Here is a 14,756-nt window from a genome sequence, read left to right on the forward strand (position 1 = left end):
TCCAATATCAACAGATGGTTGATCTGTAGTTACATTGGATCAATAGTGTATTGTGAAAGACAGCTGATGAACATAAAATGAAGAAATGAATTATTACATAAGAAAATATTTTTAGTACAACAGTTTAACCATTGACTCCATTTTGGGAAAAACTAAAAAGAGAATCTCTGAGATAGCTGTGGCTTTTGCCTATACAACATCCATTCTCCTTCTTTTGAAAACAATACCTCAATTTTGTAATGGGGAAATATCCCTTCCCCAATGTCAGTCTGAGTCTAATTGAACATACCATCTGATTCTGAGATGAACATGTGACTCAGACCTGGATAATGTCAATATTACAACCCTTTGGCCAGAATAGTGATTCAAACCCATGAAGATGATCTGAGTCAAGCCATGGGAGTGATCAGAAGTCAGCCCTGATACTTTCTAGCGTAGTAAGAAGGAAACCTGAGCCACAAATGAGAGAAAAGTCTGTGTTACTAAAAAGGCAATGAGGAGAAAAGCAGATACTAGCAAAGAAGACAGATGAAACTGGTCTTGTGCTCATAGGCTTGTCAGTTACGTAACCGGGTAAATTTAATTTTGTTACATTTGTTCATTCATTCATTTATTTGAGGAAAGCAATTTTGAATAGAAATTCTGCTATCAGAAACCAAACAAGTTCTAATAAATATAAGATCCTGTATTAGTGAAATTATCAGAACTAATAGGACATCTAGAGATACTTTACTATTCTATTTTTCTTTGTTTATTTGATTGTTTGTTCAGACAAACTAAGGCTTTAATTTCCCAGAACTAGAACCTCAAGCAAATTTCTAGTCAGTCATTCAATCCATCAACAAGTATTTAATGAGCCCATCCGTGTCTATCACTCTTCTAGGCATGAGAAAATGAAACTAAGTGGAAGGCTTTGTCCCCGCCTCCAGTAAGTTTACAAACTAGTCAGAAAGACATAGTAAGTATATTTGAAATAACTTGGAGAGAAGAAAGCTCATAAGTTTCACTCTAAAGGAATATTAATTAACATGCTTCAAGTGTTTTATGTGAGCCAAACATGAAACATTGTAGAAGAATCCTAAGAAATAAATAGTACAACCACTGCCCTCAAGGAGCTTACAGTTAAAGACATAAAACACTGATGGTAGAGATGATTTAAGTGCATTATAAAGCAACATGCCATAACATAATAATAAAAACAATACCTCAGTATTAAGGTCTGAATAGGTAGCATGGTAATTACCAATTTACTCTAATAGCTCAATTTCTTCCATGACTCTCAAGGGCTACCAACTTAAATTTCAGAGGTTGGTGTTTAAACACTGGATCTGTAGGATTGGGGGGTGTTTTCCCAACTCTACCACAAATTCCAGCACTTCCATGTAGAAACAGATCACCTTCTAAAAAATAAATCCTAACAACTTTTCATAATTCTCCAGTTCTCCATCATTCTACAATTTTTCATCATTCTCTAATTGGTATCCTTTAACTTTTCTTCATTTTCTAACTCTCTATCAATTCTCTATACTGTTTACAGTTCAGTTTCCAAAGTTTTCCAAGTGTAGTATAATCTAGTTCTTGTGTTAAAGATACAGGAGGAAGTGAAACAATGACCACAGGAATGTAGAATTGGATTCACGTTGACAAAATCCATTTCTTTCTTCTTTATCTTCTTGTTTTCTTCTTCCCTTAAACCTCCAAATCCAGACTTTTTTGAAAACAAACTACTATTGGATGAAGACTAGCTTTTGTACTCCAAAAGAGTAGTCTCTTAATCAAAATGACTCCCAAGCATATGTGCATCTGTGTTTATGTGTACATTTATCTGTGTATGTGTGTGTATGTGTATGCATTGAGGGTTAAGATTTCAGACTCTGGAGCGGGGAGAGGTACCTGGAAAGACTAGGAACGAAATTTACCAAATATGGGTCCTTATTTACTTTACGTACTCCTTCATCACTTCTTCTTGTGGGGAAGGGGAGGGGTAGATTAGATTAGTACTGCAAATACGTACCAAGAACACAAAGAATATCTCAGTAATGGAATCAGAGAAAATCCAATAATTAAACGTTCCCTAGTGTCTATTCTGCTGCCTTACTTCCTTAATTTTCCTTTTCAATTCTTATTAACCTTTCTGTTAATGCATGGATAGGAGAACATGAGGCACTGAAATGGAAATTACATGATTTGGCTACTTATAACTCTTATTTTTAAATAAAAAGTTGACATTTAATTGAGAGATGGAATAATAAGGTTAAAATGCTAGCCAATGTGATCCCCACCCGCACACCCAGAATGGCCTCTTACCATGTCTTTGGTTTACTCTCTGCTTAGTCAGCTAAGCTGTTCTCATCTGATTGTTTCAGAAAAGGGATTTGACAACATAAAACAGAAAAAAAGTAATCATTTCTTGGGTTTTGAATTCAGAAGTCTAAACAATGAGGCAAAAGAGTAGAAAGGAGTCTTCTATATAAGATTCATAATATAGCAAACAATTTAGGATAAAATATGATGAAGTGCACAGCTTTCCCTAGGTTTCCATGGCCACTTTAGAAAACAGTATTCCCTGCATGTTGATAGAAGTCAAAGCCAAAAAAAAAAGCAACGCAAACCTAGACCTCGGTGAGTCTCCAAGGGAGGGGCATTGTCCATGCTTCTAGGCCAAGTTCAAGGCAAGGGCCAATTGCCTGAGAAGTTTATGGAATCTAGGTTGAACCAAAGGAGGCAAAACCTAAGAGAAAAAAAACGACTGCTATGTGCATTTAGGCAGATAGAGCCTTCGACAATATCAGAACTTCCCTCTTCTCAGGGTGGCAGAGGAAAACAAAATTGACTTTTGTTAAGTGTGGCTCAGACATAGCAAGAGAACCACTGAACCCAAAGTGATTGTGCTTACTGGAATAAGGCATATCTCCATGGTGACTCAAGTGGACTAATAGCTGCAGTCCAGATGGGACAACGTCACAGCCATTGCGAACAGAGATCACTGTGGATAAGGCAATGGATGTCTTCAAAGACACCTATAAGGGCAAAAGACGTTGAAGACCAGATTTGCCTACTGCCACCTCTGCCCATGCAGAGTCAACCATATGCAAAATCTTAACATTAAATCATTTATAAAGACAGATGGTATATCTGTTAAGCTCTATAAAAAACTGACAGGTAGGCCGGGCGCGGTGGCTCAAGCCTGTAATCCCAGCACTTTGGGAGGCCGAGACGGGCGGATCACGAGGTCAGGAGATCGAGACCATCCGGGCTAACACGGTGAAACTCCGTCTCTACTAAAAAATACAAAAAACTAGCCGGGCGAGGTGGCGGGCGCCTGTAGTCCCAGCTACTCGGGAGGCTGAGGCAGGAGAATGGCGGGAACCTGGGAGGCGGAGCTTGCAGTGAGCTGAGATCCGGCCACAGCACTCCAGCCTGGGCGACAGAGCGAGACTCAGTCTCAAAAAAAAAAAAAAAACTGACAGGTATAGGTAATCAAAATCTATTATTCAGATGAATAATAATGTTCAAGTGACTGTTTCTAATGCAAAAACTTTTCTTTCATATTGATGATCACAAATTTCTGTGAGTGATCTCTTTCTAAAATGAAGCTGATCAAAATTTTACAACTGACAAATATGATCAATAGCCAACACAAACCTTAGAGTAATAAAATCTGAAACTGTTGCACTTCACCCTCTTAAAAACAAAGACAGGACTGAAATATTTGCAAGCCAACAGGCACCAATGGCATGGCTTCAAACAAGGCTCAGTTATAGTGCCATTTTCCTTACTCCCAGAGCAATGAGTGGATGACTTAAGACCAGAGCAGAGTAAACCTCTGAGCTATTATGCTGGAAGTAAATTAAAAAGCATTTATAATGTCACTCATTTGCTACCTCCACACTTGCGTAATATTTACATCATATTGCAGTATGCTGCTTTGAAATGCCTTGTATATTTCCAGGATCTATGCTTACTGCCATCAACCAAAGCTGTTTGAGGACAGGGACTGTGTCAAATTCAATGGAAACCTCTTAATTTCGTTAGACTTTTCTCCTGTATTGATATTGTTTCCATTTATTCTTCCTATAGCTCTCTTTGCACTTTGCTCCTTGACTTGAAACATTCAGTAAATAATTACTGACCACCCACTATGTGGGACGTAAGGTCCTAGGCCCTGAGAAAAATTATGTAAAGAAGAAAGACAAAGTTTTGGCTCGCATTGAGTCTACAATCCAGTGCAGAAATTTAATTTTTAAAAAAGAATATATGAATTAAACAAGTTCAGATTGTGACTGGTGCTAGGAAGAGAGTAAAATAAAATGCTATACTATAGCAGGATAATATGTAAAGCCTATTTTAATTTAGGGATATCAGGAAAGGCTACTCTGAAGAGATGTCTTGTGAGCTGAGACTTGAAGGATTATAATGAATCATATAATGATCATCTTGTAATGATCTGAACACAAAAGGGAACTGCAAATGCAAAGGCTCAGACATAGGATCAGTCATGCTTTTTGTCAAGGAGACCAGTGTTTCTTAGTCTGAATGATCTAGAGAGGGAGTGATAGAAGGTCCTAGGAAAGCAGAGAGGGATCAGCTTTCATTGGACTTTGTAGTACATATTGCCACTCTCCCTGTGATTCTTCTCTTCTCTTTCTGACCATTCCATCTTAATCTCCTTCATGAACTCTTCCTGCTCTGCCTGGCTCTCAAATACTGGTGTTTTCCAGATTTCAACCTTACCTCTATTTTTCCCCTTCTGGTTTTTCCCAGATTTTCAGCACTCTCAACCGTTTGCTGGAAACTCCAAAATCATTATTTCCAGTTGTACAGTGTACTAATTATGACTTTAAAGCCCCAATGATGGCCGAAGAACTACACAAATGTCAACATAGAAGAGTTGTCCGAAGCCAGGCATGGTGGTCCACACCTGTAATCCCAGAACTTTCAGAGGCTGAAGCAGAAGGATATCATGAGGCCAGGAGTTCAAGGCCTTGGCCTTCCAAATTTCTGGGATTACAGGTGTGAGCCACCATGCCCAGCCCAGAGCAATATTTTTAAATGGCAGTCATATCATGTTTCTTATCCAGTGTTTTCTCATTTCTCTTAAGTATCATCCAAATTCTTTACAATGATTCACCATCTACCACCACGAACATCATATTTCATCTCTCCTCTGTCCCTTTTGCTCACTCTTCTCCAGCCACACAGGCCTCCCTACTTCTCCTTGAGCATGCCATGCAAGCCCTCAATCATGGCTTTGTCACAGGCTGTTCTCTCTGCCTTAAAAGCTCTTCCCCTCCGGATGCACATGGCTCACTCTTTAACTTCCTTCAGATTCCTTCTGTGACAATCTTACATAAAATAGAACACCCACCTCCCCCATCACTTTCTATGGCCAATACTCTGCTTTATTTTCTCTTTACTACCTTTATTTCTCTATTTTCAGCACAATTCTAAATTAAGCGGGTATTTTTAAAATTTATCTGCCTCCTCCATTAGCATATAAAATTTATGACAGGGATTATTTTCTTAGTCATCTTCAGTCTTCTGCTCCCACAACAGTACTTAGCACACGATAGTGGTTCACTAAATATTCCTTGAATGAATTAGCAAATCTCCATGCCCCTATATAGGCTATTTTTTTGTGTGTCTGACATATTACACCTTTTCTCTTGGTGTAATTCACTCTTCTCAGCATGGATACATCAGTGAACAAGTTGGGTGTAATGCACTGGTGTGAAGTGTGAGATATAAAAAACTCCCTTTCAATCTTCATCAAAGGTCTGCTGTAGAAGAAAATCGGCAGCCAAATTCTTATTCTTCTCACAAGCAAAATATGCTTGTATCACAAGTCCTTCAGGAATTCCTACCTTTCTATAGCTTCTTTTTCCTGAGGTGTTACTTGAATGTAGTTCATAGGACCATTTCCAGGTTCTGCAATTCCTCCACTGCCACCTCCACCTCCTCCTCGACCATCAGCTTCTCAGACTGGTTCATTTAACATCTGAATAAAATGCTCCTTGTGTTGGCTAATTTGCTGAAGTAATTGAGGATTCTCTCCACCTATCTACTGTAGTAACGCTGGAAGTAGGGAAGTATTCTGTTGAATAATTTGTCTCATCTGTTGAAACTGAGGCTGATTCCATAAAAATTCAAGGGGATGTTCCAGAACTTGTTGTTGTCGTTGCTGTCGTAGTTGCTGCAACTGCAGCCAGTGTTGAAGACTGAGGAACCCCAGTACTAGCTGCTTGGTGGGGGTCAACCACAACCTGATTTTAACTCCAGGGATTCCCATTACAAGACACTCCACTGCCCTGTCAAGGTTCTTGAAACTGGCTCTCGGGGCTGCAATTACTTGCTCTCATTCATAGCCCATTGGCGTGATCTCAGTTACCATATTCTCATAAGGCTGACCTGTCACAAGTGCACTCGTTGCATCTTCGAAAAGGTTTGACCAAGAAGAATCTCACAATGTACAATCAGTTGATGTCAGCCTAGTAGCCACTGGTGTCTCTGCTGGCTTTTCTGCAGCTTTCTTTTGTTTAGTTGCACTAGCAGGTGCAGGTTCAGAAGACACTGTCACTGATACTGGAGTGATAAATGCGGGTGTGAAAGTGGTAGCCAAAGCAAGGACAGGGGTTGGAGCCTGAGCCACAGTTGTTGCTGTGGAGGAAGTTAACTGCTGTAGTGCTGGCAGGAGCTGACTGCTGAGTTGTAGCTGGTGCTGGTGTTGACACTGCTTTGGGTTTGGTCACCATAACCATAACCACCACAAAGATTTTCTCATCAATTTTATATTCTTTGAGAGCAGCATCATCATTGAGGATTTCGCCTGCATAAATTAATTTTTGACCTGCTACCGGAGAGGCCTCTTTCGCCTTTTCAGATTCTATCTTCTCTTTCAGTGCTTTCACTGTCTCCTCCGGGTCAATGTCTATCTTGAAGCTCTGCGGCTGGAGGGTCTTCAGGGTGACCTGCATGGGGCCACTGCGTAGCTCGGCTGCGGGGCCTGCGCCGGGTGCTGGCTGCTGGTTGGTGGGGGGCGGGTCTGTGGCCTCGTTAGATAACTTTTCATTTCTCTTGGAATAATCCTTAGATATGCAAATGATGAGTTGTATAATAAATGTATAGTTATTTTAATAAGAAACTGCCAAAATGTTTCCAATGGGGCTGAGTCATTTTGCATTCCCACCAGGAAAGTGTGAGAATTCTAGTTATTTCACATCTTTACTGACACTTGGTATTATCATTCTTTGTTATTTATGCCAATCTATTTCTTATAGACGTCATGGCAGGCTAGTGTCTGCATAACTAGAGCAGAATTCAGGGACACTTAGGCCTTACAGAATAACAAGAACTGATCTGCAAATGCGTTTGCATAGCAGCTTGATGAGGCCCATATAGTCGAGCCTGGGGCAAAGAAAATAGCCAAAGCTTTCTGTACCCAAGAGCTGAAAGGGCACAACAAAACCAAAAGGACTGTAGGATTTAGAAGATAAGGATGCACAGGATAAGGATGCAGCCAGAGATCACGGTTGGACTACAAATGTTAGTAGTGAACAGCAGCACAAAAATATGGAGAAGTAGTGATCTGATTAATGACTTGGGGTGTGACAATATTACAGAGAACAAAAATCCGCCTTCAGACTGATGCCATGTCCTCACAGAACTTAGATATAATCTTAGAGAGCAAAAGAAGAATAAAACTATGCTTTTCTTAAGTTGACAAAGCTTAAATTCTAAATCTACCAAGTTTATGTCCTGAAGTGACTGAATTTACTTAAGAATAGCAATATTAAGCTGTTGCCCAACAAGCAGTTTGTAGGTAAGGATGGAAATTCAAATTGTTTACTAAAAATACATTTGACTTCTGCATATTTGTATTTTCTGTGTGAAAATTCACCCACATCATAACAACATGTTTCCACCTATTCAGATGTCCTTGCTTAAAAAAAACTGTACATCTTTGAGTTTCATGTGTATTTGGTAGTGATCATGACATATATATTAGAAAAATGTGTAATAAAAGAATATTTCTGTAATCCCAGCACTTTGGGAGGCCAAGGCAGGCAGATCCCTTGAGGTCAGGAGTTTGAGACTAGCCTAGCCAACATGGTGGAACCCCATCTCTACTAAAAATATAAAAATTAGCCGAGCCCAGTGGCGTGTGCCTGTAATCCCAGCTACTCGGGAAGCTGAGGCAGGAGAATCACTTAACCCAGGAGGCCGAAGTCGTAGTGAACCAAAATTGCACCATTGCACTCCGGCCTGGGAAAGAGAGGGAGACTCTATTTAAGAAAAAAAAAAAAAAAAAAGATTTCAATTAAGACTCTAAAACAACAACTTGATATAGTTTTTGTTTTCTTTTTTTTAATTATTATACTTTAAGTTCTAGGGTACACGTGCACAATGTGCAAGTTTGTTACATATGTATACATGTGCCATGTTGGTGTGCTGCACCCATTAACTCATCATTTACATCAGGTATATCTCCTAATGCTATCCCTCCCCCGTCCCCTCACCCCATGACAGGCCCCGGTGTGTGATGTTCCCCTTCCTGTGTCCAAGTGTTCTCGTTGTCCAATTCCCACCAATGAGTGAGAACATGCAGTGTTTGGTTTTTGTCCTTGCAATAGTTTGCTGAGAATGATGGTTTCCAGCTTCATCCATGTCCCTACAAAGGACATGAACTCATCCTTTTTGATGGCTGCATAGTATTCAATGGTGTATATGTGCCACATTTTTTTAATCCAGTCTATCATTGATGGACATTGGGTTGGTTCCAAGTCTCTGCTATTGTGGATAGTGCTGCAATAAACACATGTGTGCATGTGTCTTTATAGCAGCATGATTTATAATCCCTTGGGTATATACCCAGTAATGGAATGGCTGGGTCAAATGGTATTTCTAGTTCTGGATCCTTGAGGAATTGCCACACTGTCTTCCACAATATGGTTGAACTAGTTTACAGTCCCACCAACCGTGTTAAAGTGTTCCTATTTCTCCACATCCTCTCCAGCACCTGTTGTTTCCTGACTTTTTAATGATTGCCATTCTTCTGCCAGTTTTCAAAGGGAATGCTTCCAGTTTTTGCCCACTCAGTATGATATTCGCTGTGGGTTTGTCCTAAAGAATTCCTATTATTTTGAGATACGTCCCATCAATACCTAGTTTATTGAGAGTTTTTAGCATGAAGGGCTGTTGAATTTTGTCAAAGGTCTTTTCTGCATCTATTGAGATAATCATATGTAGTTTTTGTCTTTGGTTCTGCTTAAAAACAAAAAAAAAATGAAAAAGCAAGCTTTCAATTATGACTCTAAAACAACAACTTGATATAGTTTTTTGTTGTTGTTCTTGTTTTTGTTGTTTGAGACGGAGTCTCGCTCTGTTGCCCAGGCTGGAGTGCAGTTGCGTGATCTCAGCTCACTGCAAGCTCCGCCTCCTGGGTCCATGCCATCCTCCTGCCTCAGCCTCCTGGGAAGCTGGGACTACGGGTGCCCGCCACCTCATCTGGCTAATTTTTTGTATTTTTAGGGGAGATGGGGTTTCACCGTGTTAGCCAGGATGGTTTTGATCTCCTAACCTCGTGATCCACCCGTCTCAGCCTCCCAAAGTGCTGGGATTACATGCGTGAGCCACCGTGCCCGGCCAACTTGATATAGTTTTATGGTTTAGAGAGAATTCCTCTGCAGTGGAAATGTTAACGGCTTTTATAAAAGTAATGAACATAAGCCTGACATTGGTACATATATAGTGTAAAAATATACATCATTAAAGACTTCTATTTAATATCAAGTATTTTTATGAATATATTTAAAATGAGAGATCATAGCTGTGTGTATGTGTGTTTTTGTGTGTGTATACATTATTATATTAATTATAATATATATTATATTTTTTTCTGGTACTTATTTTCTATAAAGTCTCCATAAACACTGAATTAGTGAATACTAAGCCATTCACTAATTTCCCTGTGGGAAATACAGAGCTGGGTTCCTGTGAACCTTTGGTCACATTTTCATTAAGTAATCAACATATAACTTTGTTTTATGTGTGTTTCTATTTAAGGAAATCCTATTTAATACATAGAGTTGATTCAATAACATTGAACTCACAGTCAACAGCACTGTAACTCATGCCTGATATTCATGTTAGATAAATAAAGCTTATTTAACACGTGTAATTATGTCATTTTCTTCATAAGGTACATTACAGACTTCTTCTGCTTGGAAATACTAGATAGCACTTCAGTGCCTCAGCACTATACTTGGGGCCATTTAAAACAGAGAAATCACCAAAAGCACAAAAATGCAAAAATAAAAAGATGTGGCACTAAATAGACAATAAAAAGAATGCTTGTTTAGGGAACGAGAACTGAACAAGTAGGCAGGGTTTTTTCCTGTCCAACCTCAGCTGGGATGAGGTTGGGTGCAAGAAACTGCATGTCCTCAAATGGCAGTGAAAGTGCAACAAGTACTGATTTTGGAGTTACAGGTAAATTTCAGTGAGTAGGCAATACGCAATCCAAATATGCAATCCACAAATAAGGCTTGACTGTACATGTGTGTGAGTGTTGTGTGTGTGTAGTGGATAGTGTGCTCCTTGAAGATGCAAATATTGCTGACATACCTTTACATAAAAATAGTTATGTATGGATACCTTATATTGAACAATCAGTATTTTCTAAATTCGATATTGGTAGATAAAAGGAATTTAACTAAGGCTGTTTCTCTCCGGAAGTGTGTTAATAACCTATAAATAATCATTTAACCTCAGACTTTCCCTAGACTAGATAAAGTACTTTGCATAGTTGATGTTACCTTTGTGAAACAATTTTCTCTAAAACACGAATACCCCAGAATTCGGAAACCAGTCACCTATTGTTATATGTCCTGTTTGCCAGGCTTAGAAAGCTTATTGCTTGGAGTTGGGTCTTTGTGGCCATTCCTTAGGGAACCTCCCAATTTAAGACTATAAGATTCCTTGTTATATCATACTTAGCACCCTGATTTATCCTTTCACTTTCTATTTCTTCCCCAACTCCTTCTGGAAAAAGCCAATACAATACCATCCATATTTTAAATGAACTTATGTAAATTTTTATCAAATATAAAACTCTTTCTATACTTTTTTTAGACGGAGTCTTGCTCTGTTACTCAAGCTGGTGTGCAATGGCGCAATCTCTGCTCACTCACCCTCCGCCTCCTGGATTCAAGCAATTCTCCAGCTGATTTTCATTTTTTTGTTTGTTTGTTTTCTGGGTATTTTTGTTGTTGTTGTTGTTGTTTGTTTGGTTTTTTGAGATGGAGTCTCACTCTGTCACCAGGCTGGAGTGCAGTGGTGCGACCTTGGCTCACTGCAACCTCTGATTCCCTGGTCCAAGCGATTCTCCTGCCTCAGCCTCCCAAGTAGCTGGGATTACAGGCACTCGCCACCATGCCCAGCTAATTTTTGTATTTTTAGTAGAGACGGGGTTTCACCATGTTGGCCAGGCTGGTCTTGAACTCCTGAGCTCATGATCTGCCCACCTCAGCCTCCCAAAGTGCTTGGATTACAGGCATGAGCCGCTGTGCCCAGGCCTATACTTTTAATATATTTTATTGGCTCAGGGAAGATATGTAATTGGTCATTCATTCACTTGTTTTAAAAACTCATTTAAGAAATGATGATTGCATCACTATTACGTCCTAGACCATGATCATTCTCTGTGTAGGAGTCCATCGTCAACATAAATGCCATCCAGCCAGCCCTCTGCTAGGTCTAATCATCTTGATTTGTATTTCTCCAATCATCTTCAGTTTCTTCGTGTTTCTCTTTTATTATCTTCTTTCTTGTTCTGAAGATCTGCTTTTGGTTCAAAAGCTCAGAACTGAATTCAGCAAACATCTGACCTAGTGCAGATAAAACCAATGACCCACAATATATTACCTTGGTATTAAGACAAAAAAAGTATAAATTTTTCTAATTATAAAACTAATAAATTTTATTGCCCTAAAATACTTGAAATGGTAAATTTACAAGGAAGAGAATAATACAAAATAATAAAAATCCCTCTAATCCCAGCACACAGAGATAATCCTCTTTATAATTTGCTGTATTTCCCTCCTATGCATATTGTTCTAAATAGTTCCAGTAGACAACTTACGCATTTTTTCTTTTCCACTATTGATAATTTAAATTTTTAACAAATATCATAATATTCTGTTTTATAATGACATAATTTAATTACTCATTCCCATGATGCCAAACATATTTCTTGCAATTATTTAACATATATATAGTTGATTCATTAATATGGAACTCAAAGCCAAAAGCACTACAACGCATGCCTGATATTCGTGTTACATGAATGAGGCTTTTTTACACACATAAGTTTGTTATTTTCCTCATAAGATACATCACAGGGGCTTCTGCATGGAAACACTAGACAGCACTTAGTGCCTCGGTGCTATACTAAGTAAAATTATACTCAATAACGTTGCAAAAGATTCGCAGACTATTCAAGTAAAGTCTTAGTCATTTTTGTGGTGGTTGAATATGGCCTGTTATTTCTGATTGATATACACAATGTAAAATTTATTCTTGGAAACTATAATACTCTGTGTTCTCTTACTTTCATTTGTGCTTATCAAGGTTGCTTCAAATTTATTTCTATTAAACGTGTGGATTTGGCAATGGAACTTTAAATGACTGTATTTATAAATAAGTGAAACTTGAACAGAAAATACATAGAATAACATCTCTGCTATAAACAAAACAAATAAAAAATATGTTTTTAAAATAAAGAATGTTAGGATAATACCAAAAACGAGCAGGAAGTTTATATATGCTAGAGTTCAAATTAGCCAGTAAAGATGACAACATTTGGCCTATTTAGGGCAGTTTATGTAACAATAAATTACATATTTTATATCATGCATGATGACTAAAAAAAAAAATTAGAGCTCTTATTACTCAGATCAACATTTTCAAATATAAGTATTTACTTTATCATTTTAATCAAGGCAAATATTCTCACCCCTTAGTATTTACTGAGCCTCCCACTCACCCTAGGGAACATGGCAGTGCGCTTCAGTTTGCTTTGTATTTGCTGAAAATGGCAATTAACAAGTCAAAATAATTTTTATTTTACACAAAATTGTTAACACACTGCTAATAGGTAAAATCATGTGTTCTGGGAAGTAATTTGTGGGCAAGTGGTCATGATACAAGCATTTTAAAATAGACTTCAAGGAAGGGACACCAAATTGGAATGTTGAAAAGTATGTAAATATAGGTAATGTTGCATGGAAGTAAATCTCATCTATCATTCCTCCGGAAATGCATGTGGTAAGATGGCACTTCCCTACCTCCTTGAAGTGAGATGTGTTCATGTGACTTCCATGGGCCAATGAAATCTAAGGGTGTATGTCACTTCCAGATGACAATTTGAAGAACCACTGTAGAATTTGCCATGACTTTTCCTTTCCAGTGTGATTGTGGGTGCACATTTTGAGACAGAGACTTCATCTACTGAGTTCTTGGGTGACTAGAATGAACAGTACTACTGCTACTTTGCTTTGGAAATGTGGCATGAAATCTCAGTGGTTTCAAACATAAGAAATGAAACCACTGAGATTTGGGCTACTGTAGCATAACCGTGATTTATCCTAACTACTACCACCTCTATGAAAAAAATCTCCAGTAAAAAGACAAAAACATAAAATGTTTCTTATTCTCTGAGTAACTCTAGCTGCAAATGACCAACTAGAATTGTGGTGGGGATGTGGGTCTTGTGAACTGATTATTTTTTCAAAGCCTATGGATCTGCTAATATTTGACATTTGCCTTTAACACACACAAAAGTGCTGGATTTTCCTTATTCTATGAGGTAAAATCCTCCTCTTAATTAATTTTATATTTTCTTTTTTCCATACTCATTCACCCCACAAACACATATTTGTTACCTAATATAAGCAGGTGATCTGAAGAATTCAAAGATGAGATGAAACTCATACTTGAGGTCTTTATCACCTAAGAATGGGGATAAAATATTCACATACATTAGTGTATAAAATAGGAAGTGAAGTCCCCCACTCATAATCCCATACTTGGGAACTGATTAATCTGCTGTATAGCTTTTTGGATTGTAATATACATATAAACATCTTTTTTTATATAAATGAAAATGTATTCTATGTGATTTTCTGGAACCTGATATTTTCTCATTCTTTTAGAGTATCTTTCCACATGAATACACATAAATCAACCTCATTATTTTTTAATGGCTGTCTTGTATTACATTTAGAAATATCTCAGTTTCTATATCCAAGCTTTCTTTTGTACATCTTTTTAAAAGTATAATCACAAAGTGGATAGAATATTCTTATTTACAAAATACTTTTTACTACAAAACTACATACATTTATTCAAACTGAACATAATATTAAATTAAAGGAAAAGAACTCATCTAGGTAGGTCCTAATTCAAAGTTGCCAAAAAGGGAAAAATTGCCTGCTTGTTTGTTTATTTATATATTTATTTATTGTTGTTTTTGTAACTGAAATGTCCAAAGATCTGTTCTGGACATATCAGCTATGCTTCTTCCTCATTGTTTTGTTTCCTCTTTCATAACATTCATAGGTTGGAGCAGTTCAAGCATACATCCTCCAGACTCACACTCAGAAGAAAAGAGTTTTCTACATTCCCAGGGGCTCACATACCAGTCCCAAAACTCTCTCAAGATTGACCAACTTTCAACTCATAAATAACACCCTTGAGGA

At 38.0% G+C, this 14,756-nt stretch overlaps 1 pseudogene across 1 annotated transcript; it reads right to left on the bottom strand.

Annotated features, from left to right (window-relative positions):
* Positions 1-728: 728 nt before the first annotated feature.
* Positions 729-14,203, bottom strand: LOC144339506 (UV excision repair protein RAD23 homolog B pseudogene; annotated as a pseudogene). The gene is made up of 2 exons (XR_013414514.1): positions 13,941-14,203; positions 729-11,885 (listed from the first exon to the last, which is right to left on the bottom strand). The product of XR_013414514.1 is annotated as a UV excision repair protein RAD23 homolog B pseudogene (transcript).
* Positions 14,204-14,756: the final 553 nt, after the last annotated feature.

This window comes from Macaca mulatta, chromosome 2 (assembly GCF_049350105.2).
Source record: "Macaca mulatta isolate MMU2019108-1 chromosome 2, T2T-MMU8v2.0, whole genome shotgun sequence".
NCBI lineage: Eukaryota > Metazoa > Chordata > Mammalia > Primates > Cercopithecidae > Macaca > Macaca mulatta.